Raw genomic sequence first — 14,203 nt, 5'->3', positions numbered from 1 at the left:
CACAGCAATTTTTGCAGTCTCAGATGGCAGCCATGCTCTGGGAGTCCTGTAGGTAATATAGAGGTGAGAAACCAATCGATGGGATCCTCTGCAGAAGCCCCGTCCCCTGGCCCTGCCCTTGAAGTGACCAAGATACCATCACATAGCACAATGCCTGATCTCACAGTTATACTCCCTGGAGTTTCAGACCAGGGTTTCCTGCTCTACAGGGTGCTGGAGGGTCCACCACAGGATAACAGGCTAAGCCCTGAGCTGCAGAGTATTTTTACATTAAAACAAATGAAGAAATATTAGAGAAGAATGTGAAATCTACAGTAATTTTGAAGATTAAAGACATGAGGCTTCAAAGGAGCTGAGAGAGAGAGAGAGAGAGACAGAGAGAGACAGAGAGAGAGAGAGAGAGAGAGAGAGAGAGAGAACATGCAAGCAAGCACATGGGATCTGTCATACTTCCTCCTCCTAGATCCAGAATCAGCTTTCACTCTCCCAAGTTTAAGTTTTCAGGGGTGCTGGGTACAAAAGTGACAAGCATTGCACACAAAAAAGCTCCTCACCTTTCATTACCTGGCTCAGCACACCACAGGAAGCAACAGATGTGCCCCACAAAACATACACCTCACAGCTAGCACAACACACACAGCACACCATGTTGCTAAGGCCCCTGTCACACAGCACTCATGGTAGAGCCTCTGGACCATCCTTGCTGAAAAAGTCACATCCAGCTATAGACAGGCACCGTACACCCTTGTTGTGGGCGCAGTCCGCATCTGTGGGTCCCACGTGGTACACCGTGCACATACCACATACCAACTATGCACAGCCCACTGCTCCCAGCAAGCCCTTACACACTGCCTAGCCACCCACACATACAAGGACTCACCCTGGGGAAATCCCACCAGGAAGGGTAGTGAGCCTGCAACCCCTCACCCGTGCCCAGTCCCCATGATCTCCTCGAGGCTCCAGCCCTCACCTTGGAGTGAAGTCCCAGCGGCCACAGGTGTGGAGATGTCGCTCCTGACGTGCTGGGCAGCGAACCCACGATCTCAGTGTCCAGACAGAGCTTGTGCAGGCGGCAGCTGCTGCTCCAGCCCCAAGTGGCGCCCCGCACAGCAGACCAAACTCGCGGGGAGGGGCTGTGGCCAGGCAGCCTTGGCACTCTCGCCTGAGTCCCGCCCAGCCAGGATGAGGCTGGGCTGCCCGCCCACGAGGGACCAGGAGGCAGTTACAGAGTCAGGATTAAGCGGCAGGCTGAAAGGAAGACTCCTGGGCCGCGGAACTGAAGTTTGGATTCCTTTGTGACTCCTAGCTTCTTTGGCCTCAGTCTCTCTATTTGTATTGGTGCTTGGAGTGAGGATGAGCGGAATGGTGATTTCTCCCATCTTTCCTCCTGCCAATCTGCGGCTTCAGGGGTAGGTTAGGGGGTCAGAACAAGGGAGAGGAAGAATATTAATTGTAGTTTCTTGAGCAGGTGTGTCCCAGACATTGGGCTATTTTTAAAATTAATTAATTAATTATGTTATTGGAGATTGGACCCAAGGTTTTTCCACTCACCTACATGCTCAGCCCTTTTAAACACTTTTTAAAAATTTGAGACAAGGTCTCACTAAATTGCAATTCTCCTGTCTCAGCCTTCTAGAATACTGGGATTACAGGATTGCACCACCAAACCTGGTTTGTGCTCGTTATGTTAATGTATTACTTCATTTAACCCTTGTAGCACTGCAGAAGTATTACCATAATTTCACAAGTGGGGAAACCAATGCATGGAGAGATGAAGTGACTTGCCCAAATTGGTAAGTGGCAGACCTTAGATTTAAAGCCAGACAACCTGATTATGGAACTCAAGTATACCTGAAGTATGGGTTTATGGTACTTTCCATGCCATACAGTGCTTTCTGGTGCTCAGAACAACCCCAGGAGCTTGTTTTTACCAGTCATTTTACAGATTAGGAAACCGAGGCGCAGGGGGATTAGCTTGCTCCAGTTCACCCAGTTAGTGGGACATCAGATCAAGGATGGCAGAGGGAATAGGAGTGGTGCTAGGGGCAGTGACTGTTAAGGAGCCAGGCATGGTAGCATAGTATTCCTTGCAATCTGGGATACTGAGACAAGAGGAATGCAAACTTGAGCCCAGCCTGGGAAACTTAGCAATTTATTGAGATCCTGTCTCAAAAGATAAAAAGGGCTGGGGATAGAAAATAGTAGGTAGACCTTATGCTGATGGGAGGGACATCTAGGGATGGGGGGCAAGGAGAGGAGGAGAAAGGCAAATAAAAAGGATTAAGGTGTGATATGTACGTATACCAACTACCCACAGTGAATATATTTAGTATGTATCACAAATATGTGCTAAAAAGGGGATGTAGCTCAGCATGAAGACTCTGGGTTCAATCCTGAGTCCTACCAAAAAAAAAATAATATGTGCTAAAAAGGGGATGTAGCTCAGCATGAAGACTCTGGGTTCAATCCTGAGTCCTACAAAAAAAAATATATAGATATAGATATAGATATAGATATAGATATAGATATAGATATAGATATAGATATAAAGGGGACAGAGCCTGGTACACAGTAGGGGCCCCTCAATGTCAAAGTCCCTCTTGATGTCACTCTTTCCCTCTCTTTTTCCCTTCCATTGCCTGTGATCTGGCTAGTGGAGAGATATCTCCAATTCCCTCATGTCTAAACTTTCTCTTGACCTGCAGTCTCCAAATATAAGCCAGTCTTTCCTCCCGGCTACCACTGCAACTTTTGCTCAACAGTCACAGTTCCTATTAGGTGCCAGGGTCTGTGCTAGGCACATTGGGGATGAAGAATTAGACGGTGCTGACAATGCTGGCCTGGTGGAATTTATAGTCTAGTAAGGAGAGCACATGTTGACAAATAGTCTTGCAAATTAATGCAAATAGTAACTGTGTATTGTGTCACACACAGCTAAGAAGGACAAGTGAAAGACCAGAAGAGAGATTAGTCAGGAAGGGGGACATCTAATTTAAACTGGGAGACCTGGGAAGGCTTCCCAGAGAAAGTGACATTTCAGCTGAGACCATAAGGAAGCACTGGCTTCAGGCAGATGGAGGTGAGGGGAGAGAATCCCAGGCAGAGGGACTGCACAGATGTCCTGAGACAGGAAAGGTCATTCACTGTTGTCATTCTTGGAGGAGTTACCCTCTGTCCACCTAATCTGGCCTCTGCCTCCAGAGCATCTGCAAGGTGACCCAGCCAAGGATCCAGTGATCTTCATGACTCAGAGGCAATATGTATATCTGAGTCAGTCATTTGTGGACACTCAGTGATTCCCCATGCAGCCTGCACAGCATTCTTCTGGGTCCTTTCCTTTCCCAGACTTCTCCCCAGGGAGCTCTGTCTCTCCTCTCTTCAGGGCTCTGTTCTACTCTCTATCCTGCATGCTCTGCACATGCTTCTTGGGAAAGAGCACCATTTCTTCTTACCCAAGTATACGGCACACTTAGCCCAACTTTTTCCCTGTGTCCCAGACCAACTGATCCTTGGATGTCTACCCTTGGAGTACTACAGGGCCTCTTCCCCATGTTCTCATTTCAGTGACAGCACCACCAGCCCCTGTCACTTTAGCCTAGTATCTGCAGCACTCAGACAAATGCTAGTGCTTGCTTTAGGATCGGCTACAGCTGTTATTCAACAAATATATATTGAATCCTTGCTATGGCCTAGGATTAGGAATGATTTTTTAAAACAAAAGCAGTAGCGGCAACAACAAAAAGGAAAATATTGGAAACTCAGTATCATAAAAAAAAGCTCTCTTCATCCAAAAACACTAAACAAAAGAAAAAAGTGAAAAGACAGACAGCAGGCTGAGAGATCATTGTAACACATATAACAAAGAACTATTACTCAACATAGAAAAATGGCTCCTACACATCAATAGGCAAAAGCCAAACAACCTAATTTAAAAATGAGCACAGGGCTGGGGATTTAGCTCAGTGATTCTGCCACCTGCCTTGCAAGCAAAGGGTTCTGAGTTTGATCCCTGGTACCCCCCCAAAAAACAAACAAAAAATAAAAATGAGTACAGCCAATACATGTATGAAAAGATGCTCATCCTCACTATCAACCAGGGAACTTTAAATTAAAGTGTCAATGTACCATGTCTATTAGCAAAAGTTAAAACATTTGATAATACCAGTTTTGTTGAGTAGGTAAAAAGGGAACCTGTATACACCTCTTGGGAGACTAGCAATCGAACACAGAGAAGATTGAAGGATACTTTGTCAATATCCAGGGGAGTTGGAGATGCATATAGTCCAAGACGGAATGTTCTAATTCACTGTGTACAACCAACAGGAACCCTTGCATGTGTTGAAATGCCCATCACAGCATCGTATCTAATAGCAAAACACCAGGAACAAAACAAACACTGGGAACACTGGTATATACTCATCCCCAGGGGAATGGAGAAACAGACTATTATTCAGACATTGCTGGCTGTCTGAACTCTCAGTCTTTCCATATTTGTTATGGCAGTGACTTGTAGAAAACCTGACCCTCCAAGTCTGCCCATGATCACCAACCTGGACCCGGGTGGGAGGAACAGAGAGTGGGGGTCTCACCCAGCATCTCCTCCACAGGACAGGATCATGTCTCCGGCTGCTGTCATTTAGACTTATTTTGCTGCACACTTGTTACCTTTCCTGTGTTCTTCAGTGAAATTGTTTCCTAAGAAAGTGGGTAAGCCTGAGAAGAAACTAGGTAAGGCTGAGAGAAGACTCAGAAAAGGCCATCATTGAAAGAAAATATAAAAGTGATCAAGCTCATCAGGAAGGCAGGACAGTGAAAGACGTAGGATATGTCTTGTCCTCCATGTGCAGGAGCTCTTCAGTGTGGGAGGAAACAGAGCTCCCTGGAAATGGAGTCAGTGCTTTAGAGGCTTTAGAACTTTCTGTGGTGGTAGAAGTATATGTGGTGTCCTGGATGGTAGCCTCTGGTTACATGTTGAGCACAAAATGTATCTAGAGCAATAGAGGAACTCAATTTTTAATTTTAAATTAATTTCAATTTAAATAGCCTGTGGGCTTTGGGTGTAACTCCAGAGGGAGAGCATTTGTCTAGCATGTGAGTCCTTGGGTTTCATACCTAGTACTGCAAATAAATAAAGTCTTTTGTGACTAATAGGTATCGTATTGGACAGTGCAACTTTATATTATGCAGAAATCCTTGGTGATTACTGGTAATTTCAATATTATTTGAAAAAAATAAATGTGGAGAGATTGTGGGGGTACATGATGTCTTCTCCTTCCCTCTTGACTCCCCCAATGCCCTCCTTGCTCTGTAGAGATGGACAGGATGGGTGGGGCCAGGACAGAGCTCACCCCCGCCCTCAGAAGTCTTCTCAGGCCCCCTCCTGACCCAACAGGGCCGAGGGCTTCCTCTGGCTCCCAAGCCTCCTGTGTGGGTGGGCCTCTGTCACACCCAAGCACTTTGGCCTGATGTTGTCTTTCCCAGCACCAGAGCTCTAGAGCAGGCACCGTGTCTGTGGCTCTCCAGCCTATTTCCCCCACTGTTGGCACAGAGCTCTGCAAATATCTAAATGAAGGAACAAGCGTCAGATTCTCTGGGGATTTAGAGCTAGCATTATCATCATTCATTCATTTCTTCTCCGACGCCTGCTATGTGGTGGGTGTGTGCAGGGCATGGGAGTTAGAGGTTCTTGGCAGGCGCCCTTGGAGAGTGTTGGGGAGGCTAGAGCAGGACTTGGTGGGCTTTGTGACAAAGAGATGTGAACCATACAGAGGCACAGGAGTTCAGAGGGGCCCCTGGCCCAGCCTAGGAGAGGGAGAAGGGTAGAAGGAGGATCAAGGCACAAGTACAGCCTAGGCTCAGTGCTAAAAAAAATAAATAATTACGGTTCTCTGAGTAAAGAAGGGGAAGATGTTTCTGGGAGAGGGGGAAGCAATTGAAGGAGCTGGGGTTGAGCGTGGAAAATTCAGGGACGGTCAAGCTTCAGTCTTTGAGAGTCCAGTGGGAAAGAGGAATGGGATAAGATAAGGCAGAAGAGAGGGTATGACCAGGTCAGGCAGGGTCTTAAATGACAGGTTTATTTCAAGTCCAGGAGGACCCCAGGAAGTGTTTAAGTAGTGGTGGGTTGGGTCATACGCAGAGTTGTGTTTAGAAAGCTGGCTTGTCCTGGCTGCTGTGCACAGGGACAGGGCAGACATTATAGAGGCCAGGCCTGGAGTCCAGCTAGTGACTAGGGTGGGAAGGACAGAGGAGGGCTGGTAAGCGAGGAGATGATTACAGGACAGATTTAGGGGTTCGTTGGTTGTAGACTCAGCAGGACTTAGACAGATTGGATGTGAATGTGAGAGACAGGATGAGGGTGTCCTGTTTGGCTGCAGAAGCAGACCCTCAAGCAAAGGTTCAAGTACAAGTAATTTATTTTGGAGGTGATCCAGGGAAAGCAAGGAGACCAAGCCAGGTGACTGCCAAGCAGATCACCACTGGGCATCAGTCCTGTTGGGAATCTCTCTCTGAAGCCACACAGAACATGCCTCCAAGATGTTCCTTCAGAGGCAGGGAAGCTGGAGCACTTGTCCACCAAATCTAGCTGTCATTGGTTAAAGCTGACCAAAAAACTTTCTGCACTTCTGGCCAAGTGTGCTGCAAAGTCCAGAGAAAAACCCCAGGCAGAGCCTGAGGTTCTCAGAGAGAATTTAGGGCTAGAGTATGTGATAACCTGCTTGCTGGTCAGGCAGGGACTCACAGCAGCTGCTATAGAATGGGAACCCTGTCTGCTCTTAGAGGTTGAGCTCCGATCCTCCCAGGGAAGTGGAGGAGGGAGGAGGGAGTCTGTGTGGGAGCTGGAGTGTGAGGTGGGTCTAGACCTGGTGGTCCTGACTGTTTCACCCTCCCTTCAACCCTCAGCCTTTCTTGCTTGATCCATCCACTGTCCCCAGGTCTGCCTGAGTATGCAGAGTATCACTTTGATTTCCATGGAGACTATGTTCCAGGCTCCAGACGTGTTCACTCTGATTAGCTTAGCTTAGTGGTTTGAACTTTGCACTCACATCTAGGCAGAAACATTTGGTGGCTCGTCTATAAAATCAAATCCGGTCAGCCAGGATTGAGAAACAAATGTGGGACTCACCAGCTTCATGCTGGGTCCTCCAGGTCAAAGGATGGGTGGGGTCAATTTTGCCATCTTTGGGATGGATCTTTCAGTTAGAGGGAAGAGAACATGCTTACAGTTGAAACTTAGGAGGAGCAGCCAGAGCAATAGATGAGAAGCACAGCAAAGCACTGCTGCTGAGGCCAAGGGAGTGGGACTGGAAAAGGAAGGGAGGGGATGGCAGGAGCACAGTGGGGCCCAAGAGTCAGGCCTCAACTCTGGCTCCAGGAAGCCAAGAAGCCTTAGCTAAGTTGTCTGGCAGCAAGCTTGCCTCCTCTTCATCCCTCCCTTCTCTGCCTCCTCCCAGCTGCAGGCCTTGGTCTCAGAAGCTTTAGCAGCTGGCAGGTGTCCACCAAGACCCATGGCTGGGTGAGCTATGTCTGGCATTTTCAACAACCCTCAAGACTTCCTTTGCCTCATCACTCCCAGACTTGGGGTGTCTGTCGCCTGCAGTAGGGGCCAGTGCTGCTCTCTCAGCCCCGGCCGTAGCTCCAGGACTCTCAGCCGGCTTCCTGAGGCCTTGGAGCTTGACCTGTCAGTCCAGCAGCCAGCTTATATCATATATAAAAGCAGCCTTTCCTGGAAGTTGCCCATTTCACATTCTTACCACATTCCAACTGCCCAGCTAAGTATTAATTCACAAGTCCATGACCTAAGAATTCTTTCTCTGGTTGCTCTTCCTTGGGGCTCTGGGTTTCTCTTCTGCCTGTAAGCCAATTGATCCAAGACCCCATGTGTCTCACTTCCAGCAGACTGGTGCCCACAAGATTCCTCCTGGTGACAAAGTTAACATGGTCTCCAGCAGCATTAAAAGGAGTATAGTGCTGGAGGAAAAGGGGGTGACAGTCCGCAGAGGTCTGCTGCTTAAACTGCCCGTGGAGTCCCATGACCTCTGCTGCCCTTGGTACTATAAGTCCCTGAGATGGTAAAATAATTGGAACACATGGAACAAGCAGCCAGATTAATGACAGCCAAGCATTGCAATAGGGGACAAATTCTTCCCTTGGCACCAACAGGGCTCTTTTAAAAAAACATTTAAAAAAATCGACAGATAACATATGTACACAGCATGATATTGTACAGTCTGTAACTTGAGAATAGTCCAATGTAGATCCTTGTTCATTTTAAAGCAGACAGACTTATTGAATCTGAGATTCAAGCAGACATTATTGTTTGGTAAAATGGCTTAAACTTCATAATGAAGAAAAAATTGATGTTTTTATTCACTTCAGCTCTTTAAGAAATCAACAAATCAATATCAAAATAATGGAAACAACCTAAATGTCTACCCATGGGGAGCTGGTTAAATAAATTTGTGGTTGTTTAACAGAACAAGAAAGCATTTTGTGCATCAGTGAAAAAAGCCCTTCAAGAAACTTTCAGAAGAAAGTTATATGTAGAAATATGTGTATAGTATGCAGACTTTTATATATGAAGCATGAAAAAGAACACACAGCTTCTAGAGCTTGCGTATGCATACAATTATCAGGAAAGATAAAGAAGTGACCACTAACCCAATCACTTACCAGGGTTGATGAGAGGGAGACTCTTCACTGTTTACCTTTTAATTATTTTTGTTTGAACCAAAGGAATGTATTATTTAGTTGAAAATTATTAGAAAGAAATACATCATTTTCTTAGATCAAGATATCACAGGGTTGGGGAATTTAGCTCAGCAGTTTGGTGGCCTGCCTTGCAAGTGCAATGGACCTGAGTTCAATCCCTGGTTCCAAAAAAAAAAAAAAAAAAAAACAACAAAAAAAAAAAAAAAGACACATCAAGAAAATATTGATACAGCCATACTCTTAAAAAAAAAAAAAAAAAAAAAAAAAAGCTATCACAATAAAAAAGGTACTCATATGCTGGGGCCTGATAGTGCCCTTGTTGAGAAACATTGAAAGTTTTCATAAACTGTTAGTGTGGGGAGTTACTATTTTCTAAATAATTTTGCATCAATTAATATATTAACCTTCTTAAGCCTTATGCAGAATGGTTGATTGATCCCATTTTTCAGAGGGAGAAACTGAGGCCCAGAGAATTCAGTGGTCTTGCCCAAGTAAAGGATCTGTACCTGGAGCATTGGAGCCCAACAACAGGAACAACGGAGGGTGGGTGCAGGACACCATCTAGGCAGGGCCGAGCCTAGGTTTGGATTCCACAGCAGTGAGCTAAGGCGTCTTCACTCACTGCTCTAGTCACCTGTGAAACGGGAACACAGCTTTGTTCTCCTGAGTGGCTTGAGGATTAACTGAGGTGGTGTAGGCAAGACTCAGCTCAGTGCCTGGCACCATTGTAACCACTGTTCTGTATTTAAATAGCATAACATGATATTCCAGTTCACCTGATAGTCCCTGAACTCTATGTGTCTACCACATAAATTAGGAAGCAGGGGGAAGCTTTGGAGGAAATATAGGAAGTCATCTCTGTCCTAAATGATGTTTATGGTCTTACTGAGGAGACCAGGTTTAAGGCTCACTCAGCTTTTCTAGGAATAGACTTGATTATTGTCAACATCCCACTCATTTTCCCCTGCTAAATCTCATTGTAAAATTAAATAACAAAAGTTTATTTATCCAACTTTAGGTTTTAAATGACACATGACAAAACACAGGAAAAACTAAATGTTTTTTCAGAATACTTGACGTCACTTAAGATGATATTGTGCAGTACTTTGTACTATTTGGCATCTCCCACCCCACCTTAACTGAGGTTCTGACTACTATCCAGTTCTCTTCTTAATATTCTACTTTAGTTCTGTTTTTGGCATTAATTATGTCACAATTGTAGTGGTGTCAAGCGTTTCCTTCATTAACTAATGGTTTATTGTGTTGACACATGATACACACTTAGGGCTTCTGGCAATTCATAAAATATGAGAAAAATACTGATAGATTAATGCTGAACTTCATTGGAAATTATCATGCAAGAATTAATGTAAAGTCTGTAATCCATCTCTCGATCTCATATTGTACCTTATAAATACATACAATTATTGTCAATTAAAAATAAAAATTTAGCCTGTGATACTTAGTGAGAACCTGTCTCAAAATTAAAAAAAAAAAGTTTTTAATTTAAAAAAAATTTAAAAAGCAGAAAAGGTGCAGGAATGTAGTCCAATGTAAAGGTCTTGGGTTCAACCCCCAGTGCCATAAATAAATAAATGCACAAATAAAAAGAAAAATAAACAGAGCTAAGGATGTAGCTCAATGGTAGAGAATGTGTTTAGTCTTGGGAATGCCTTGAGCTTTACTCCAGCATCAGAAATTTAAGAATTAAAAAGAAAATAAATAAAAATTTAACTTAAAAAATCAGAATTGTTCTTTATGGTTGATTACCTTTTCCTCAAAGTTTGAGAGTAAGGGGATAGATATACGACTCCAGGGAAAAAAAAGCTCTGATTTCCTTCTCTCTTGCAGAGAGGACAAATATCCTTACTCACCAGAGAGGGGGTATGGTTTGTGCGGCAATGTCTCCATCCACTAGCATTTGAGGATGTGGTTTCCAGAGGCTCTTATGTTGTCAAAGGGAACCAAGAAGGCCAGAAGAACAAAAGCAAAGGTAGTAAGCATGACAGCAGAAAAGGAGGAGACCAAGGTGGCTTAGTCCAGTTGAACCCTTGCACTATTGGAAAGGTTTTCACTGGAGTCCTGCTACCTCCTCCAGACAAATGTTGACAAGAGTGACAACCTTCTAGAACATTTGGCGCTTCTGGGTTTAGGTAGGCAAGTTGTGGTGTGCAACTTTTCTCCACATGACTTCTGGACTAAGTAGGTGTTAGGATTTGGAGAGAATCAGGACACAGAGGGGCTCCCAAAAATGATGAAAGAATGTCTCTTTAGGTCCCTGTATAAATAACAGCACAGTGAAACCTGACTGTAAGACACTCAGGAGATGAGAAAGCAATGGCTTTCTCTTCAAACCAAGAATATCCATTAGAGGAGGGAATAAGAGTTGATTTGAAGAAAGACTGCTTAATGGCTCTAAGAGAAATGTGTGTGTATATATACTTGCTTGATATGGGAATTGACTTACTCTGCTTTGGAGGGTGAAGAATCCCAAAATCTGCTGCCTGCAAGTTGGAGAGCTCGGTGCTTGTGATGCAATCCAGCCCATGTCTAAAGGCTTGAGAGCCGGGAACACAATGTCCAAAGGCAGAAGATGGATGTTGCAGCTCAAACAGAGAGAACAAATTTGCTATTCCTCTGCCTTTTGTTGTCCTTAGGCACTCAATGGATTGGGTGACATGTGCCACATTGGGGAGGGCCACCTCTTACTCGGTTCACCAATTCAAATGTTAATCTCTTTCACAAATATCCTCATAGACATCTCGGAATAATGTTTTACCTGCTCTCTGGGTATCTCTTCACCTAATCAAATGGACACCTACAATTAACCATTACAGATCTCCTTACACTCTTACAACTGTTCTGGATTTTAACCAGCATTTTCTCCATCCCTCAGGCATTAACAGGGGGTTCAGCAGTAACTTTAAGTTGGAATAGCTTTCCCCTAGCTTACAGATCCTGGAGAGGAGTATGTCAGATACATGAAAGATACTGATCCAGAGAAACAAGAGATGGTATTAATGTCAGAGCTTGGGTGCCTTGAACACATTGCGTGAAAATAAAAGAAAGCCAGGCATGCATTCATGGTGCATGTGTGTAATCCCAGCACTCTGGGAGGCTGAGGCAGAAGGATGACAAGTCTCAGCCCATTGTGGGCAATATAGCAACAGTCTCAGTCACTTTCTCATCAATAGGACAAAATACCCAACACCCACAATGTAAAAGAGGAGAGATTTACTTTGGTTCACAGTTTCAGTCAAGTTCTGCTGGTTCCATTACAGACACAGGGAGACAGAGCTGCATGGCAGAGGGAAAAGTACTGAACCCATGGTAACCAGGAAGCAGAGAAAGGAGAAGTTGGGGACCCAAATACAGCCTTCCAGGTCATGTCCTCAGTGACTCACCTCCAACTGGCCCCACATCCTAACAGCACATTTAGCTACTGATTCCACTGATGAGTGTAGTACTCATGATCCAGTCCTTTCCAAACACATGAGAATGTGGGGGCACATGTTAGAGCTAAACCATAACATTCTACGTCTGGCCCCTGAAAGACTCATGTCCATCTCAATATATAAAACACATTTAGTCCATCTCTAAGCGTCATCAAAATCTTAACAGTTTCAGTATTGTTCAGAAGTCCAAGTCCAAAGTCTCCTCTGAGACACAAAGCAAACTCTTAGCTGTGAGCCCCTGTAAAAATCACAAAGTTAAACATTTTCAATATATAATGACACAGGGTAAATATTCCATTCCAAAAGGAAAGAATAAGGATATAGAAGGAAGTCAGACTAGAGCAAGGCTGAAATCTGGCAAAGTAAACATTAGATCCTGGAGGCTCATGTCTGGCAGCTGGGGGCAAGTTGTTAACAGGAAGCTCCAAAAGGCTTGAACAGCCCCACCCCTATGGCTTTGTTGGCTGCAGCCTTCATGGGCTCTCCCTTAGGGCGGCTCTACTGACTGCCTGTAGGGTTTTTTTTTGGTTTTTTGTTTTTTTTGTTTTGTTTTGTTTTTTGATACTAGGGATTGAACTTGGGTCCTTGCGCTTGCGAGGCAGGTGGTGGAATCACTGAGCTAAATCTCCGGCCCTGCCTGTGGTTTTTCTCAGCAGATTTCCCACGTTCCTGGCATCTCCAACTTCCTGGGGTCTCTACTGCAGTTTCAGACTCACTGTCATGGCTCCATGCACTGCCCTGCTCAGGGGCACACTGCCTGGCCTCCCAGGCTTTCTTTTTTCTTTTTCTTGAAATTTTGGTGGAAGCTTCTCTGACCCCACAACAGTTGCATTTTACATGCTTGTAAAACCTCCACCATGTGGATGATGACAAGTTCTGCTCCAGCTTGAGCAGCAATTAGGCAAAGCACCAAGCGCTGTGTCACTCTTCAGAGAAACTGTTCAGCTGGTTTGATTTTTCTGGCAGCCCAAGATGGAGGGTCATTTCCTAATCTATTTAATAATAAGCAAATAATTTGGCATCTGCTCAGCTCAGTCCATGGTCTTGGTACAAAGAGATCCAATTAAAAGACCATCATAGGAAAATTCAGGGCAAGAGGCAAAAAACATTGATCAAATCAACACCCAGCTGCCCCGGGGCTGGTTTGTGACTGGTAGTGACAGTCCTTTCCCTTACACTGCCCTGCCTTCCTCAGACACTGCCGAAGACCTAGGGGCCTTTGCTCACCTGGGCCCATTCTTCACTCTCCCATCCCACCCACTGACCAGCTGTGTGGTTCCTCGCCCGACCATCTCTAGATCGCAAGTTCACCATCTGCACAAATTTGCAGGTATCTTCTGCTTCTCCTTTTATCCCCAACCCCATCTGATCCATCAGGAATCCTGTTGGCTCTTCCTTCAACACACACCCGGCCTCAGTCTGTTGCGTCCCACCTCCATTGCTGCCACCTGGTCCCAAGCCCAGGTTGATGTCTCCTCTGGATTTCAGCAATAGCCCCTACTTGGCTCACTGGTTCTTACCTCATCCTACTGTGGTGTTCTCCACACAGCAGCCTGGCTGGCCCTTTGGGAATGGAAGTCAGATTGGATCTTCTGCTCAGAACTTGGCCATGGCTTCCCATTTGGCTCAGTGTCCAAGCAGATTCTCGGAACCTCTGATCTCCTTTTCCTTTGGCTCCTCCATTCCAATTACAGGCCTCCTTACCCAGGCAACCAGGCCTCAAGGCCTTCGGATCTACTGGTGCCTCTTTCAGGAGGACTCTTTCCATGGATTAACTCCCACACTGTCTTCAAGTTTTGGCTCAAATACCATCTTAGAGCCTCCCTCTCCTGAGGCTTCACTTGACAAATCTATTTAAAATTGGAACCTTTCTATCCTTTCAATCCCTTTTTTGCTGCCCCTCCACACCACTTGTAGCTTACCACATAATTTATTTTCCTTTAATTAATTTACATTATATCTATTGCTAATTAGCTGTCTCTTCCATTAGAATGTAAACATAAAGACAGCATCTTTGACTTTTTTTTTTTTTTTGGTAT

Source organism: Fukomys damarensis, unplaced genomic scaffold (genome assembly GCF_012274545.1).
Source record: "Fukomys damarensis isolate Sample0158 unplaced genomic scaffold, DMR_v1.0_HiC HiC_scaffold_16, whole genome shotgun sequence".
NCBI classification, from domain to species: Eukaryota; Metazoa; Chordata; class Mammalia; order Rodentia; family Bathyergidae; genus Fukomys; species Fukomys damarensis.
The sequence above is the reverse complement of the archived record's forward strand: the minus strand, read 5'-3'. Positions refer to the sequence as shown.